Source organism: Mirounga angustirostris, unplaced genomic scaffold, assembly GCF_029215605.1.
Source record: "Mirounga angustirostris isolate CCGP_5_RB_7025 unplaced genomic scaffold, mMirAng1.0.hap1 SCAF_8, whole genome shotgun sequence".
NCBI classification, from domain to species: Eukaryota; Metazoa; Chordata; class Mammalia; order Carnivora; family Phocidae; genus Mirounga; species Mirounga angustirostris.
Genome location: NW_026991716.1, coordinates 59,164,859 through 59,177,834, shown reverse-complemented (window position 1 = coordinate 59,177,834; position 12,976 = coordinate 59,164,859). Strand labels below are relative to the sequence as shown.

Sequence of the window (12,976 nt, the reverse complement as noted above, 5' to 3'; positions counted from 1 at the left end):
GTTTTTTGCCTTCATTTGCTTTTTCTAGCTCCTCGTTTATTTTTAGGAAACAGTACTTGGTTGGGTCATTATATTTAGTTCTGTCCAAAAAATCTTTTGATACTTTATGAATTACTTATTTTAATAAGGCTTATTAACATGGAAAATTAACCTCCTATACATTCCTAATTAGCTTTTAATAGATTTTAGCTTCTCTGTTAGAAAAAGACCTATCCAACTAACTACTAGGAATTTAATTTGCATTACTGAAGGATATGATAACCACCCCTAGGGGAGAAATGTCCTTGAGATGTGTGTGTGTGTGTGTGTGTGTGTGTAACTGCCATTCTCAGAAATAACTCGAATACCAATTTTTTTTTTCCCTTCAACATTGACCACATAAGGAATTGGCATGATTTTCAACCAATCAATGACTTTTATTATGAAATGCTGTACAGGGACGCCCAGGTGGCTCAGTTGGTTAAGCGTCTGCCTTCTCCAGGTCATGATCCCACGTTCCTAGGGTGGAGCCCCGCATCAGGCTCCCTGCTAGGCAGGAAGCCTGCTTCTCCCTCTCCCACTCCCCCGGCTGTGTTCCTGCTCTCGCTGTGTCTCTCTCTGTCAAATAGATAAATGAAATGCTGTACATATACATGATATGGTGCTCAAATGTACTGAATTGCTTGTTTCTGTTTATATCTTATGCTTTCAATCAAGTTTTAATAAAAAATAATGTCCTAATTTGCAAATTATGTCATTTAGCATAATTTTCCAAGGTAAAAGCACTTTGACTAGAATGAAACCAAGGGTATAGCACCCAAACTGAAGTAAAAGAAATAATTTCAAACAATTAAGATATTCCTTTAGTTAAAGAATAAAAATTTGTGAAATTTTCTTACATTAAATTTTATAATACATGATAATGTAATGAAATAATTTATTCTATCAACATTCATCTTCTTCAACTATAGCCCTTATTTTTCATCTCTCGATTGACCTAGTTTCCTTGACTTTGCTGGAAGGAAAATTATATTTTACATATTGAGAGGATTTTCATTAATAGAAGAAATATTCTATATTTAAATTGTGTTGTGTTTGAAGAATATACACAGTAAGGAAATACTTTTTTGGAAACATCTTGGAAACAAACGAATCAATTTGATATAAAGATTTCATGAGCACATTTGGTATAAAATTAGGTCATGTAAGGTAAGGATAAGGATTATTCGGTAAGGATATGTGAATTATCTTTCAAGAACTGAATAAAATAACTAAAACAAAAAAATTCACAGTAATGTATAAATCCTTTTTTATTCATAAAGGAATAAATTAATTTACATATTTTAGACTATATCAATTATATTTTCTTTTCATTTTGCCTCAAATACATAGAAAAATAAAGGCTTTTTATTGGCTGTGAATAGCTATGTACTCTATATAACAATAAGTAGGCCACAAACTAATAAGTAACATAAATTGAAACAATCTAGATCTTCTATAATGCAGTATCTATTATTTTCTCAGCAAGTAAGGAAGTTATCAAGTCAGGTTGCTTGTTTTATGATATTTTACCATGGGTGCCTCTTCCAGTGGGATGATCTCTCAGGCTCTTCAAGCCCACAAGAGTTCATGACCCAGAATTTCATATTCTGGACACTTAACGGTATTTAAATACACCTGAAATTGTGCTATATACTTAAATACCCCCAAAATTATGTGTATAAATTATATGCAGGCAGGTATATGTAAAACTGTCAGTCTCAGAAATCACCCATTTGAGGGGTAAGCTGGCTGTAATTCAAAAATGAATGAAACAATGTAGTTATCCTAAGCAGCTTTCAGAACAGGGAGAAGAAGGGTGGTCTGACAGACATATAAATAACTCATTATACTACAAAGCAGAATAACATATATGCCATAAAGCTGTAAAAAGTTCTCAATAAACATAACAGGAGGAATATTTAATCATTCATTCCCAAATGGGGGGGGCTGTAAAAATTGCTCTAAGAAGGAGATAATAATTCAGCTGGACTGCATGTGCAGGAAGCATAGGTAAATAACATATTGCACTGCTAGGACAATGAAAACTAAGGTGCAGAAAACTGAAAGCATGTGACGTCCTGTGGCTGAAACATGACATGTACAGAATAGTATTTTATAGATGACATAAATGACATATTACAAAGCAATGGGTTACAACTAGAAGTCTTTTTTTGTTTTTTGTTTTTTACAAAGAAAGTGAGATACAATGAAGCTATTTTCAATACTGTTACAGTTGTTGTGCTACTGTTGATGGAAGCAGATGTGTCAAGAAAGGAATAACTGAGTGAAAACATGACTACAGAGGACCTTGCGGTGTGACAACGAAGGTGATGATAATGATTATATGGTCATGATGACAGTGATGGTGAGGGTGGAGTTAGTGACGTCAGGAACCAGCACAGCACTGACTACTTACCGAGTTCCTCACATGGATCATGAACTTGCTAAAAGTCAATATCCATTATCACTAGTCTTTTTCCCCCCTTTATGCCTAATGTTAATAGCAAACCTCTGGGGACAATTTATCTCCCGCAGATGAATAAAGGAGCCTTGGAAGAATTATATAGCTCTGTGAAGGTCACATAGTATCAGAGGCCAGAATGGAAAGGCAGGTCTGTAAGGCTCCACAGTCCATATATATTTTTTCCATGTTTCAAGGTTTTATTTAAATTCTAGTTAGTTAACATGCTGTGTAATACTGGTTTCAGGAGTAGAATTTAGTGATTCATCACTTACATAAAACACCCAGTGCTCATCCCAACAAGTGCCCTCCTTAATGCCCATCACCTATTTAGCCCATTCCCCCAGCCACCTCCTTCCATCAACCCTCAGTTTGTTCTCTATAGTTAAGAGTCTCTTATGGTTTGTTCCCCCCCCCTTTTTTTCCCCTTCCCCTATGTTCATCTGTTTTGTTTCTTAAATTCCACATATGAGTGAGATCATATGGTATTTGTTTTTCTCTGACTGACTTATTTTGCTTAGCATAATACCCTCTAGTTCCATCCATGTCATTGCAAAAGGTAAGATTTCATTCTTTTTGATGGCTCAGTAATATTCCATTATATATACACACACACCAATATTCCATTACACACACACACACACACACAGACCACATCTTCTTTATCCATTCATCAGTTGATGGACATTTGAACTCTTTCCATAATTTGGCTATTGTTGTTAATGCTGCTATAAACATCATGGTGCACGTGCCCTTCAAATCAGCAGCCTATATATTTAGACTTTCACCATGGTGATTCCCATTTGTGATAGAAAAGGGGCACGCATTCTAAAAACCAGAGGATGTAATGAGGAGGTTCTATCAAAGCTTCAAGTAGAATCAAGTAACAAGTGTATAAATATGATAAACAAATACTAAAATCAGTCATTTTAGAGGTCATTGGTGATGTCAGAGAAGAGTTTCCCTAAGTATAAGGGACAGAAATATTGGTGGTAAGCCTCCAGGAGTTTTTAGGGAGATAAGGAGAGACAGGATGTTATTTTGAAGGAGGAAAGCAAAATCAAAAGGTTTTTTTTCCTCTTCTGCTTATTACAACAGGAAAGTCTCAAGCATCTTCAGGGCTTGCAGAAAAAACTGTTAAGAAGTGAGAAGGAAATTTCTGGAGTATATAGGAAAATGAAGTGGCATAGCACTGGGGAAATGAAACTGTGTGTGATTAAAACACTGGTAATTAAGATGGCCAAAGCCACAGATTTAGAAACTAAAGCATTTTATTTTGAAATAAATAGTCAGGTAGAGAATGAATTTTAGGCTAAGAATTAGTTACAGCAATGGGGTGGAGATAAGGGAACTGCCAAGATTCAGGCACTAAATTCAGAGGCTCTGCTTAGAAAAAGGTAGTGTCCAAGAATGAAATCATTTTTCAAAGTGCAGGCAGATGAAGAGTTCATATGAAGTTGAGAGAGGTAAACAAAACACAGCAATGGGGAAATCAGGAGAGATAATACTCATACATCCGGGCAGGGGGAGAAACAGAAATTATGCTCCAAAAGGGGCTGCATACCTCTTTGATAAAGAATAAAGAAGGGGAGGGATGACCAAACTGGGAAGAAGTTGAAGTAATCCTCAACAAATGGTTTCTAACTTCCCAGACAGTAGGACTCTGGCAGAGTGGAGAAGAGAGTGTAAAGGTGTAAGAAGAACCAGAAGATATGTAACAGCCATTTTGGGGATATTAAGGCATGCTACAGATGTGAGATATGGAGCTGGTAACAACCCCATGAACTTGGCTGAATGCTACATGATATTTCACAAATGGAAGGCACATGTTATGTGATTAAATGTCCATTATCACACTGTGAGGAAAACTATACCCAAACAGTTGTAATCACTCCATAAATGTAAAAATGTGTTCTGTGCAGAAGCAGTGTATCTGCAACTATTAAAATACCAAGGGTTTTGGAATTAAACAGTCTCTGTTCCTTGAGGCAACTCCTCCAACACTGGAGGCCATATGATAAACAAAACAACCCCCAAGCTCCCATCTGGTCTCTGCTTAGCATGGACAGCCTGTGTAAACCCTCAGTGATTTTTGTTTTGGGGGGGGGTATTGAATATGGCCTGCAGTAAAGTGAGCACCTGCACTACAGGAAAATAAGCCATGGCCATCCTATCAAACTGATTTTGAAAACAAGGAGACTGTGCTTTTATTTGCTACTTTGCGTATTTATTTAGGCGATGGCTTTCTTCCACAAGCATAGCTTTCTATATTGCTCTGCACACACCATTCCCCTTGGATTTAAAGTGCTCTGCACATGGAAAGGGAAGTACTGTATGTACTTGAAATATTATCTTATTAAATTGTTTTAGTTCTTAACTCTCATACCCATGGGGTAGATAGGAAGGAAGCAGTGTTATTTAATTATAAAGTAACTCTCTCCTTAACCAAATGTTTTAAATTATACCAAAACAATTTTTTCATTGGTGGCATTTAAATGGAAGTTATATACAGCCATCTCCTGGGGCATTAGTACTCTGTCCTCTACCCTTAATTTGACCTGAAGAGATTTCCCAGAGCTGAGTTAGCCAGCAGGTGAAGGAAGCGGAAACATGCCAACATGCCCATTAATTGGAACTCTAGACTTAGAGAATACATATATTAATGTTTTCTAAAAGCTCTTTCTAAAAGGGCCTGGAAAAAGGCAGAAGGGTTTTTCCTTTACCTGAGAATTATCTTCCTTTAAAGTACTTATTTTTAAAAAGAATTTTATTTTAGCGGGAAGCTAAATAAATGGACCATGTCTACATCAGACAGTTGACACAAAACAACAAAACACTGCTTATCAGAAAATGGAAAGTCTTAGGTGCAACATTACAAGGCAAATGCCCTGAGTAAATTCTTCAGAAAAATATTTCCCCTGCCTGCAACCTTTCCACTGCCTGACAAACAAAATATTTAGTTCCTGCTCTTCTCTCCTCTATCATAAATATTTTGAATCTCTCTCTCATTCCTTCAAATACTGAATGTTCAATTTTCCCTGGGCTGATCTGTGCTCCCTTCAAACTCCCATTATCTTTGTTCATCTTTCATTGATCATCTCCCACAGTGTGGCTGTTCTCAACTGACCTTCATTTCTTTTAGGTCTACATCAACCTCATCCTAGGCAGATGGCCTCATCATCTAATTCTCCAGGAAAAATACAGATAGACAATCAAATATATCATGAGCTCATTCCTAGAGCTGCCCTCTACTTTGACCCATACTTTCTTTATCCTGCTTGGTCAGGCCAAAACTTCCCAGACACTTGACCAACATCTCCTCCTCCTGAGGTGGCCTCTCACCTATCCTCATCAATGGCAGCATATATTTTGTCTCACTCGTCTGTCTCCTTCTTCTATGTCTTTAAACATAGTCACATCTACAGATGAGGAAGGAGCATCCTCTACCATCAAAATGTACTTGACCTTACCGCTCATTCCCGTAGCCATTCTGAGATGCTGTTCTTTTCTCCTTAGTGCCTTCAGACTGGCTTCTGCTCCCACTCATTTGTGTCAAATGCAAACATGTTTATAGATCCATTCAACCACAAACACGTGTAGTCACACTCACACACAAAACCTCATATGGGCAGACATGCACACATCTCACCCTCTCAGGATTCTCTTTCTGCTTGACACCATTATATTCAACTTGTCTAGTTTTTCTCCAATACCTTCAATCCCTTGTCTGTTTGGCTGGCTGTTCTTGCTCATGATGTCACCCTATGTCTCCTTCCCCGACCCCAAGACCCTTCCAGTCAAGAATACTGCTCAGGACTCAGTCCTCAATCTTCTGCTCTGCATCTCAGTGAGAGCATCCATGTTCATATCTACATCTCAAATGGTGGTTTTTCAAATTTCCCTCTGCTTCCTTATTCTCCACTCACAAGTGACATCTCACAGGTAAGCATTCTAATATCAAATAAATAGTCTCATCTAGATTTAGGTTCTGAGGTACCTGAGTTTAGGAACCATATCTTCTATTTTATACACTTCTTACCTCTCAATTCCCCTGGAACAATACTTTGCAGACAGTGAGCTTACAGTGAAAATTTACTGATCTCCCATTAGTGCTATGTTAAATACTGAGAAGTAAAGAATACAGATAAAACACAGTGCTTAGTTTTCGGAGTCCACCAGCATAGGCACGAAGCTGAGAATGGTATAGAAGCATGAGCGCAGCATGCGATAGGAGTGAACGGGAGAGAGGAAGGCCTTGCTTCATTACACTAATGATACCTTTTTCCAGATTTCCTGCCTTTCTCACTTCCTGGTCTTCAAGATCCTCCTCCTCTAACCAGAGGGTTGGCAGAGAAAGAAAGTGTTCACAGACCAACGGAAGCCTAATTTTCCTAATCCAACATGGGGATAACATTGTCTATCCTGCATACCTCATGATTAACATGAGGATCAAATACACATTGCACCTGAAAGCAGTTATATATATATATATATGTATATATATATGTATATATACATATATATATATATTAAAGATTTTATTTATTTATTTGAGAGAGAGAGAATGAGAGAGAGAGCACATGAGAGGGGATAGGGTCAGAGGGCAAAGCAGACTCCCTGCCGAGCAGGGAGCCCGATGCAGGACTCGATCCAGGGACTCCAGGATCATGACCTGAGCCGAAGGCAGTCGCTTAACCAACTGAGCCACCCAGGCCCCATCAGTTTATATATTTTTTAACCTTAGTTTTAATCTTTGACTTCTAGAGAAAAGTTAAACTTGCTTCCAAACCACAATGTGACACTAAGATTTCCCCCCAGGGACCTGTTCTTTTATAGAACTCACATTTCCTCTGGATTTATATTCACTTCATATTTTTAGCTGTTACCTCAGACGAATAATATAGCCGCTCTGATTCCCAAAGTCCTTCTATTTAAGGTGATTTAATTTCTAAATCCCACTTTAAAATGACCTTGTGCTTTTTAAAAATTGCATCTCTAACAGTCTAGCAAAAATTTCCAAGTTGGTACCCTTCCAAGACCTCAAACCAAATTTGTCATGTTGTCTTAGGGATTCACCAGCCCCTCCAATCAGCACCAGGCTCCTTTATTTTTGTCAATGACATATCATTTTAGAAATGTACCAGGTTAGGAAAATGATTTTTCTTTACTTTCACTATCCTACCCTCACATTGTCACGGATATTTTTGTGTACAAATTCTGTCCTCCCTATAAATCATGTATAGTGTATTATACCACAATTTATCCTATCATCTAGGGTGGTGCCTTTTCCATAGCAACTCTTCCTGGTTTTGATGAAAATGTTGATGATGTGTTGTCATTTATTCAGGCTTACCCTATTAACATCTTCCACGTGTACCTCTGTTTCTTGTGTCCTACTTCAAACGCTATCTCTGTTAAAAGTAAATACAACTCTGCAAAACAAACTGAGGGTTTTAGAGGGGACGGGGGTGGGGGAATGGGTTAGCCTGGTGATGGGTATTAAGGAGAGCACGTATGATCAAACAACGAATCATGGAACACTACACCAAAAACTAATGATGTAATGTATGGTGACTAACATAATAAAATTAAATTAAATTAAAAAAAAGGCATAGCAAAATACTAAAAAAAAAAAAAAAAGTAAATACAACTCCTTCGCTTTCCATCAGCATCTGCTTAAGGATTTCCAGAGCCAACTCCATTCTTTTATGGCCCAAGGCCTATCTGAATCTTCGAGGTTAATTTGCTTCCAGTTTCTCCCACCACTAAAATATTTCACAGGTCTATATCAGATGTACACACTAAAATATGCTTTTATCAACCAAAAACGATTACTCAAGCATGGAATGTATGTGCCTTTACCCTCTGAAGAACTTACATGTTGCCTCTTAAACTCAACCCCAAAGGCTCAGTCTGACGCTTAAAAAGTGTCTATCAACTGGATCCATCTTCTCATTTCACATGTTTCCCTTATTTAGTCTTCATAGCTCTGAAACTTGCTAACTCATGCTTTTATATTTTAGGAATATTCTACCATAACTGAAAAGCCATTACTTTTTGGGGGGCTAAGCCAATTCCTATAATCTCTTAATAAGCTGATTCCATATCCCAATTTTAATTTCTTATAATACTCATAATGCATTCCCTTATAATTTATTTATATATACTTTATCACTTCAAATTTTCATACACAAATTTTTACCCAATTAGATCATATATTCCTGAAAATCTAAAACCTCTGTTATAAATGTCTGTATTTTTGACAGTATCTGGCATGGGCTGATGTGGGATAGTTCACTAATGATAATTGAGTTGAATTAACACAGAACTACAGGAAATATGTAATTAGTTCCCAGTCATTCATATTACTACATTACATCCTCAGGGCACTTTATGTTATTGTGGACAGAGGATTTACAGTGGTGTCACACACAAAGTTTGTGCTCTATAAATAATCATATATACTTAATACTTATGTGATTGAGATATGTCTTCTTCCATTTATGTTCTCTCTACATATGAAACAGGATTTTCTAGCAGTGAATGGACCCCGATTTTGACAATGGCTACAAACAGATGGGGGAGGGAGGATACGGTATATTTGTGTTTTCTTTTTAAACGATCAGTTTTTCTTATTTCTCTAACAGGTTGCATTTTGAATTATTTGCATGCAAAATGCTTCCTTGAAATGGGAGAAAATTTAATAAGCTTTTGGTTATGTAAATGTGTTAAAATACCTAGGAGACAACCATTTTGCATAATTATATATTTTTAAATAGGTTTCTTCCTGTCTCCATGAATTTATAATTCTGCCGCTTTGTTTTATTTTATTTTATTTCAATATGAAGGCGGGTCTGTGACTGGGCAAAAGGGAGATGTGGTGGAAGTGTGCTTTCCTCTGCTAAACTTTGGCATATTAAGGGCAGTGGGATGGGGTGGAAGTCAAGTGGTCATAAATTGTTTGGGAGATCTAGTTAAGGATAGCTTTATTGAGGTGAGGAAAACTGGCCTATGAAACATGGTTGAAGGCAAAGCAAGGGACCCTTGCTCAACAGAGGACCATGTCTTATCTTATGGAACCTGAGAGCAATCAGATCTAGAACTGAGTTGTGGTCATTCTTGCCTGTGGCTGGCATTTTCAGTAAGTACTGTGAGATAGTCGAGCTTGGATTTAGCTGTGCTCTGAGGGACAGGTTAGGGGCGCAGCTTGTCCAGGTGGAGGAGAAGCCATCCTACGAGAGGGAAGCTGCACTTGAGGGGCAAGAAGCAACCCCAGAAAAGTGGGACAACAGTCTGAGCAACCCAGGGCAGATGGGTGGGAGAAGTACCAGTTCCTTGGGACTCCCAAAAATACATGGAAAAAGGAGCCTGGGAAAGGATGCACTTCTTGCAGTTCGGCATGCTGCAATCTAGGCAAATGGCTCTTTGGGCATTAAAGGTTGATGTCTGATGTCTGCAACATTTCAGTGAAATGCTTTAAAAATGTGCTGTTTTTCTGACCTCTATTATACACATCTTCCATCAACTCATACCACCCCCACCTCTACCCCACACCTCTAGCCCCACTCCATCTGCTGGTCACTGGTAGGTTTCAAAACACACAGCAAAAGAGGTTGTTAAAAATAAGGCAGAGATGAATGGAAGTCTTGCAGAATAAAGAAATTGTTGTTAAATGCCAGAAAGAAAAAAAAATGTGATAAACAAAGTTGTAAGCAAGATAAAATTAAAAATTAATTGACCAGTTTCTTGTTATTATTTTGCTTCAGTGCAACTACATAGAAGAACTACATTTGGTAATATGGAAGAATAAGGGCTAATGTATTCTAATTTATGGATTCATTTATTCACAGGCTCTAAAGAAGAGGAATACAAGAACACTGTTCTTGTGCAGTCAATAATGCATATGCCCTATTTTGACTTATCCTCTCCCACAAATCCATCCTACCCCCAAGTCACATAGATTGAAACCGTGTACTCAATACTGTGTAATTCAGAAACATACAAAAGCTTTTATAACAGCTCAGCAATTACAAGAAATCCCAGTGTTTAATGAAAGGCCCTTGCTTTAATACTAACTTAAACATAAAAATATTCTACAAATTGCTACTTCTTTCTAGGGCAATACTTTTTATTCTCACCACAGAATATGTGGATACTGATGTTTATGGCAGCAATGTTAATTGTTGACTTTTAATAAACCCAGTTTTATAATATAGCTGCTGAAACTTTGATGTAATTTGTTTTTAATTATCCAGTATGATCACAAGGTAGCTGCTCATTAATCAAATATCCTGGTTTGCAGAGAGATGTTGTATATGGGTCACCAGTCATCCAAGAATTTGAGTACACTAAAATAGTTAGTTCCTCATTTGTTATAAACATTCTAAGTTTTTATTGATTCAGATTGTGTTTCAGGAGCTCATGTTATTATAGGGTCATATATATCCTTACAGCTGTGTAGAAATGCTGCCTATTACACCAGGTACAGAAGGCTTTACTCTATGTTTGACTATTCTGACTTATTCATCAGTGGTCATAAGCCCTGACTCTGAATATCAGAGCCCTTTTTTTGTGTATCTTGCAACTATTCCACAGTTGCTGCTGCAGAAATGTTAGAATAGGTAACCACAGTGATTAAATCATGGTGATTTATGAAATGCAACAACACTCTATTCCTGACAACCAGTGTCATTGGACAGATTCATGCTGACATAAAACTTAATCGTGATGTAGTTATTTGAAACCATTTCTATTCCACATTACAATATGGGACTAATTTACATGCAGTATTGCCCATGAAATAGTAATACTGCTAATGACAATTTTTTGCCAAATGGTAATATGAAGGCTGCGGGCATTTTGTTGCCAAGAAAACTCTCAACTAGATGATTCTATTTCTAGGTTTCATAATCTCCTATAAACTATTCAGACGAGATTGGGCACGTTCAGGGTGGTATGGCCATAGACGTCCCATAAACTATTCAAAGGTTCTTCCATTTCACACTTTCGTATCAACCTTGTTCCCTACTCCATGATTAACACCAAATTTACAAATGCAATTTGTTGAAATAATTTTATGTACAGTTCTGAGATATGCTGAAGTGTATGGAAATGGTATATTCAGATTCTGAGTCAATTCTAGAAGATTCCTTCTGTTGCCTGAGAAAGGATTCTATAGGTTCAAATGGATAAAAAGAATAATTGATCAAAAAGCATGCCATTTGACTGCAGACCACAAGGAGCTCTTTTTTTTTTTTTTTTTTCGGATAAGTAACTTCCTCCTTTATTTAAAATAAAGTTACTTCTCACTGGATTGGAAAGCCAAATAAGGTCCAAAAATTGAGTTCACTAGAGGCTGTATGTAAAGAAAGGTATGTGGCACCAGCTTCTATTTTCTAAAACTTAGATTTAATCCAATGATAGTCACTTAAAAAAAAAGTAAAATGAGTACTTGGAAGAGAAATAAAGGGCAGGAATGAATTCTCAAGCATGGAGAATAAATAATGATGATTCTATGACAGACATTTATTTTATTTAATATTTACATTTCACTCGTGATTATATTTACATGTTCTGTTTTAAATTTTTTTTTTTTAATTTTGATGTAGTGATCCAGGATCCATTGTTTTCGTATAATGATGTATGGTGACTAACATAACATAATAAAATCGTATAATGATGTATGGTGACTAACATAACAATTTTATTTTTATTTATTTGACAGAGAGAGACACAGCGAGAGAGGGAACACAAGCAGGGGGAGTGGGAGAGGGAGAAGTAGGCTTCCCGCTGAGCAGGGAGCCCGATGCGGGGCTCGATCCCAGGACCCTGGGATCGTGACCTGAGCTGAAGGCAGATGCTTAACGACTGAGCCACCCAGGTGCCCCCCCAAAATATATATTTTTTTATCCAGCACATACTCAGTGCTGAGGGAAAGAAGGTGTTTTCTAGCAATTACTCTGTTCATTATCAATCAGTTTGAAGCTTTTTCTTATGCTCTGTGCCTCTTGAAAATGATTTCTCTCAAGAAAGCCTAGTTCTGTAGACACGGTTCAGGAAAGTGAGGTCTTTGAGGTTCCTGTGCCAGGTCCTATAGTTATGTTTTTAGACCCTAAGACCAAAATCTCTGAGGCCTGAGCCTTGTTTTGGATTCAAAAGTACCGCACAGAAGAAAACCTACAGAAGAAAAAATAACTATTCCAGTGTTACTTCAACAGCCCATCAGGGTAGAGATTCAGAACGTGATACCAACAAAGGGCCTAGGGGTAAAGTGCTCTGTTTCAGCTTCCGTGAGTCTGTTGACAATAATCTTGTTTATTTTGCACTAGAATCTGGCAGTTTTAATAACCCTTCTTTTTAAAAATTTTATCTCCCGTAACAAGGAGTTCTTAATCAATTGGTCCATTACCACAAACTCTGTCATGAATATGAATGTTATATAAATGTTTCCTTTGAGTGATTTCACTATTTTTGCTGTGCACCATGCATGTACAG

General features: G+C 37.3%; 1 protein-coding gene across 1 annotated transcript in view; it reads right to left on the bottom strand.

Annotated features, from left to right (window-relative positions):
* The window catches only part of ADGRB3 (adhesion G protein-coupled receptor B3), a 707,437-nt gene that overhangs the window by 587,173 nt on the left and 107,288 nt on the right, over positions 1 to 12,976 (bottom strand). The window lies entirely within an intron of this gene.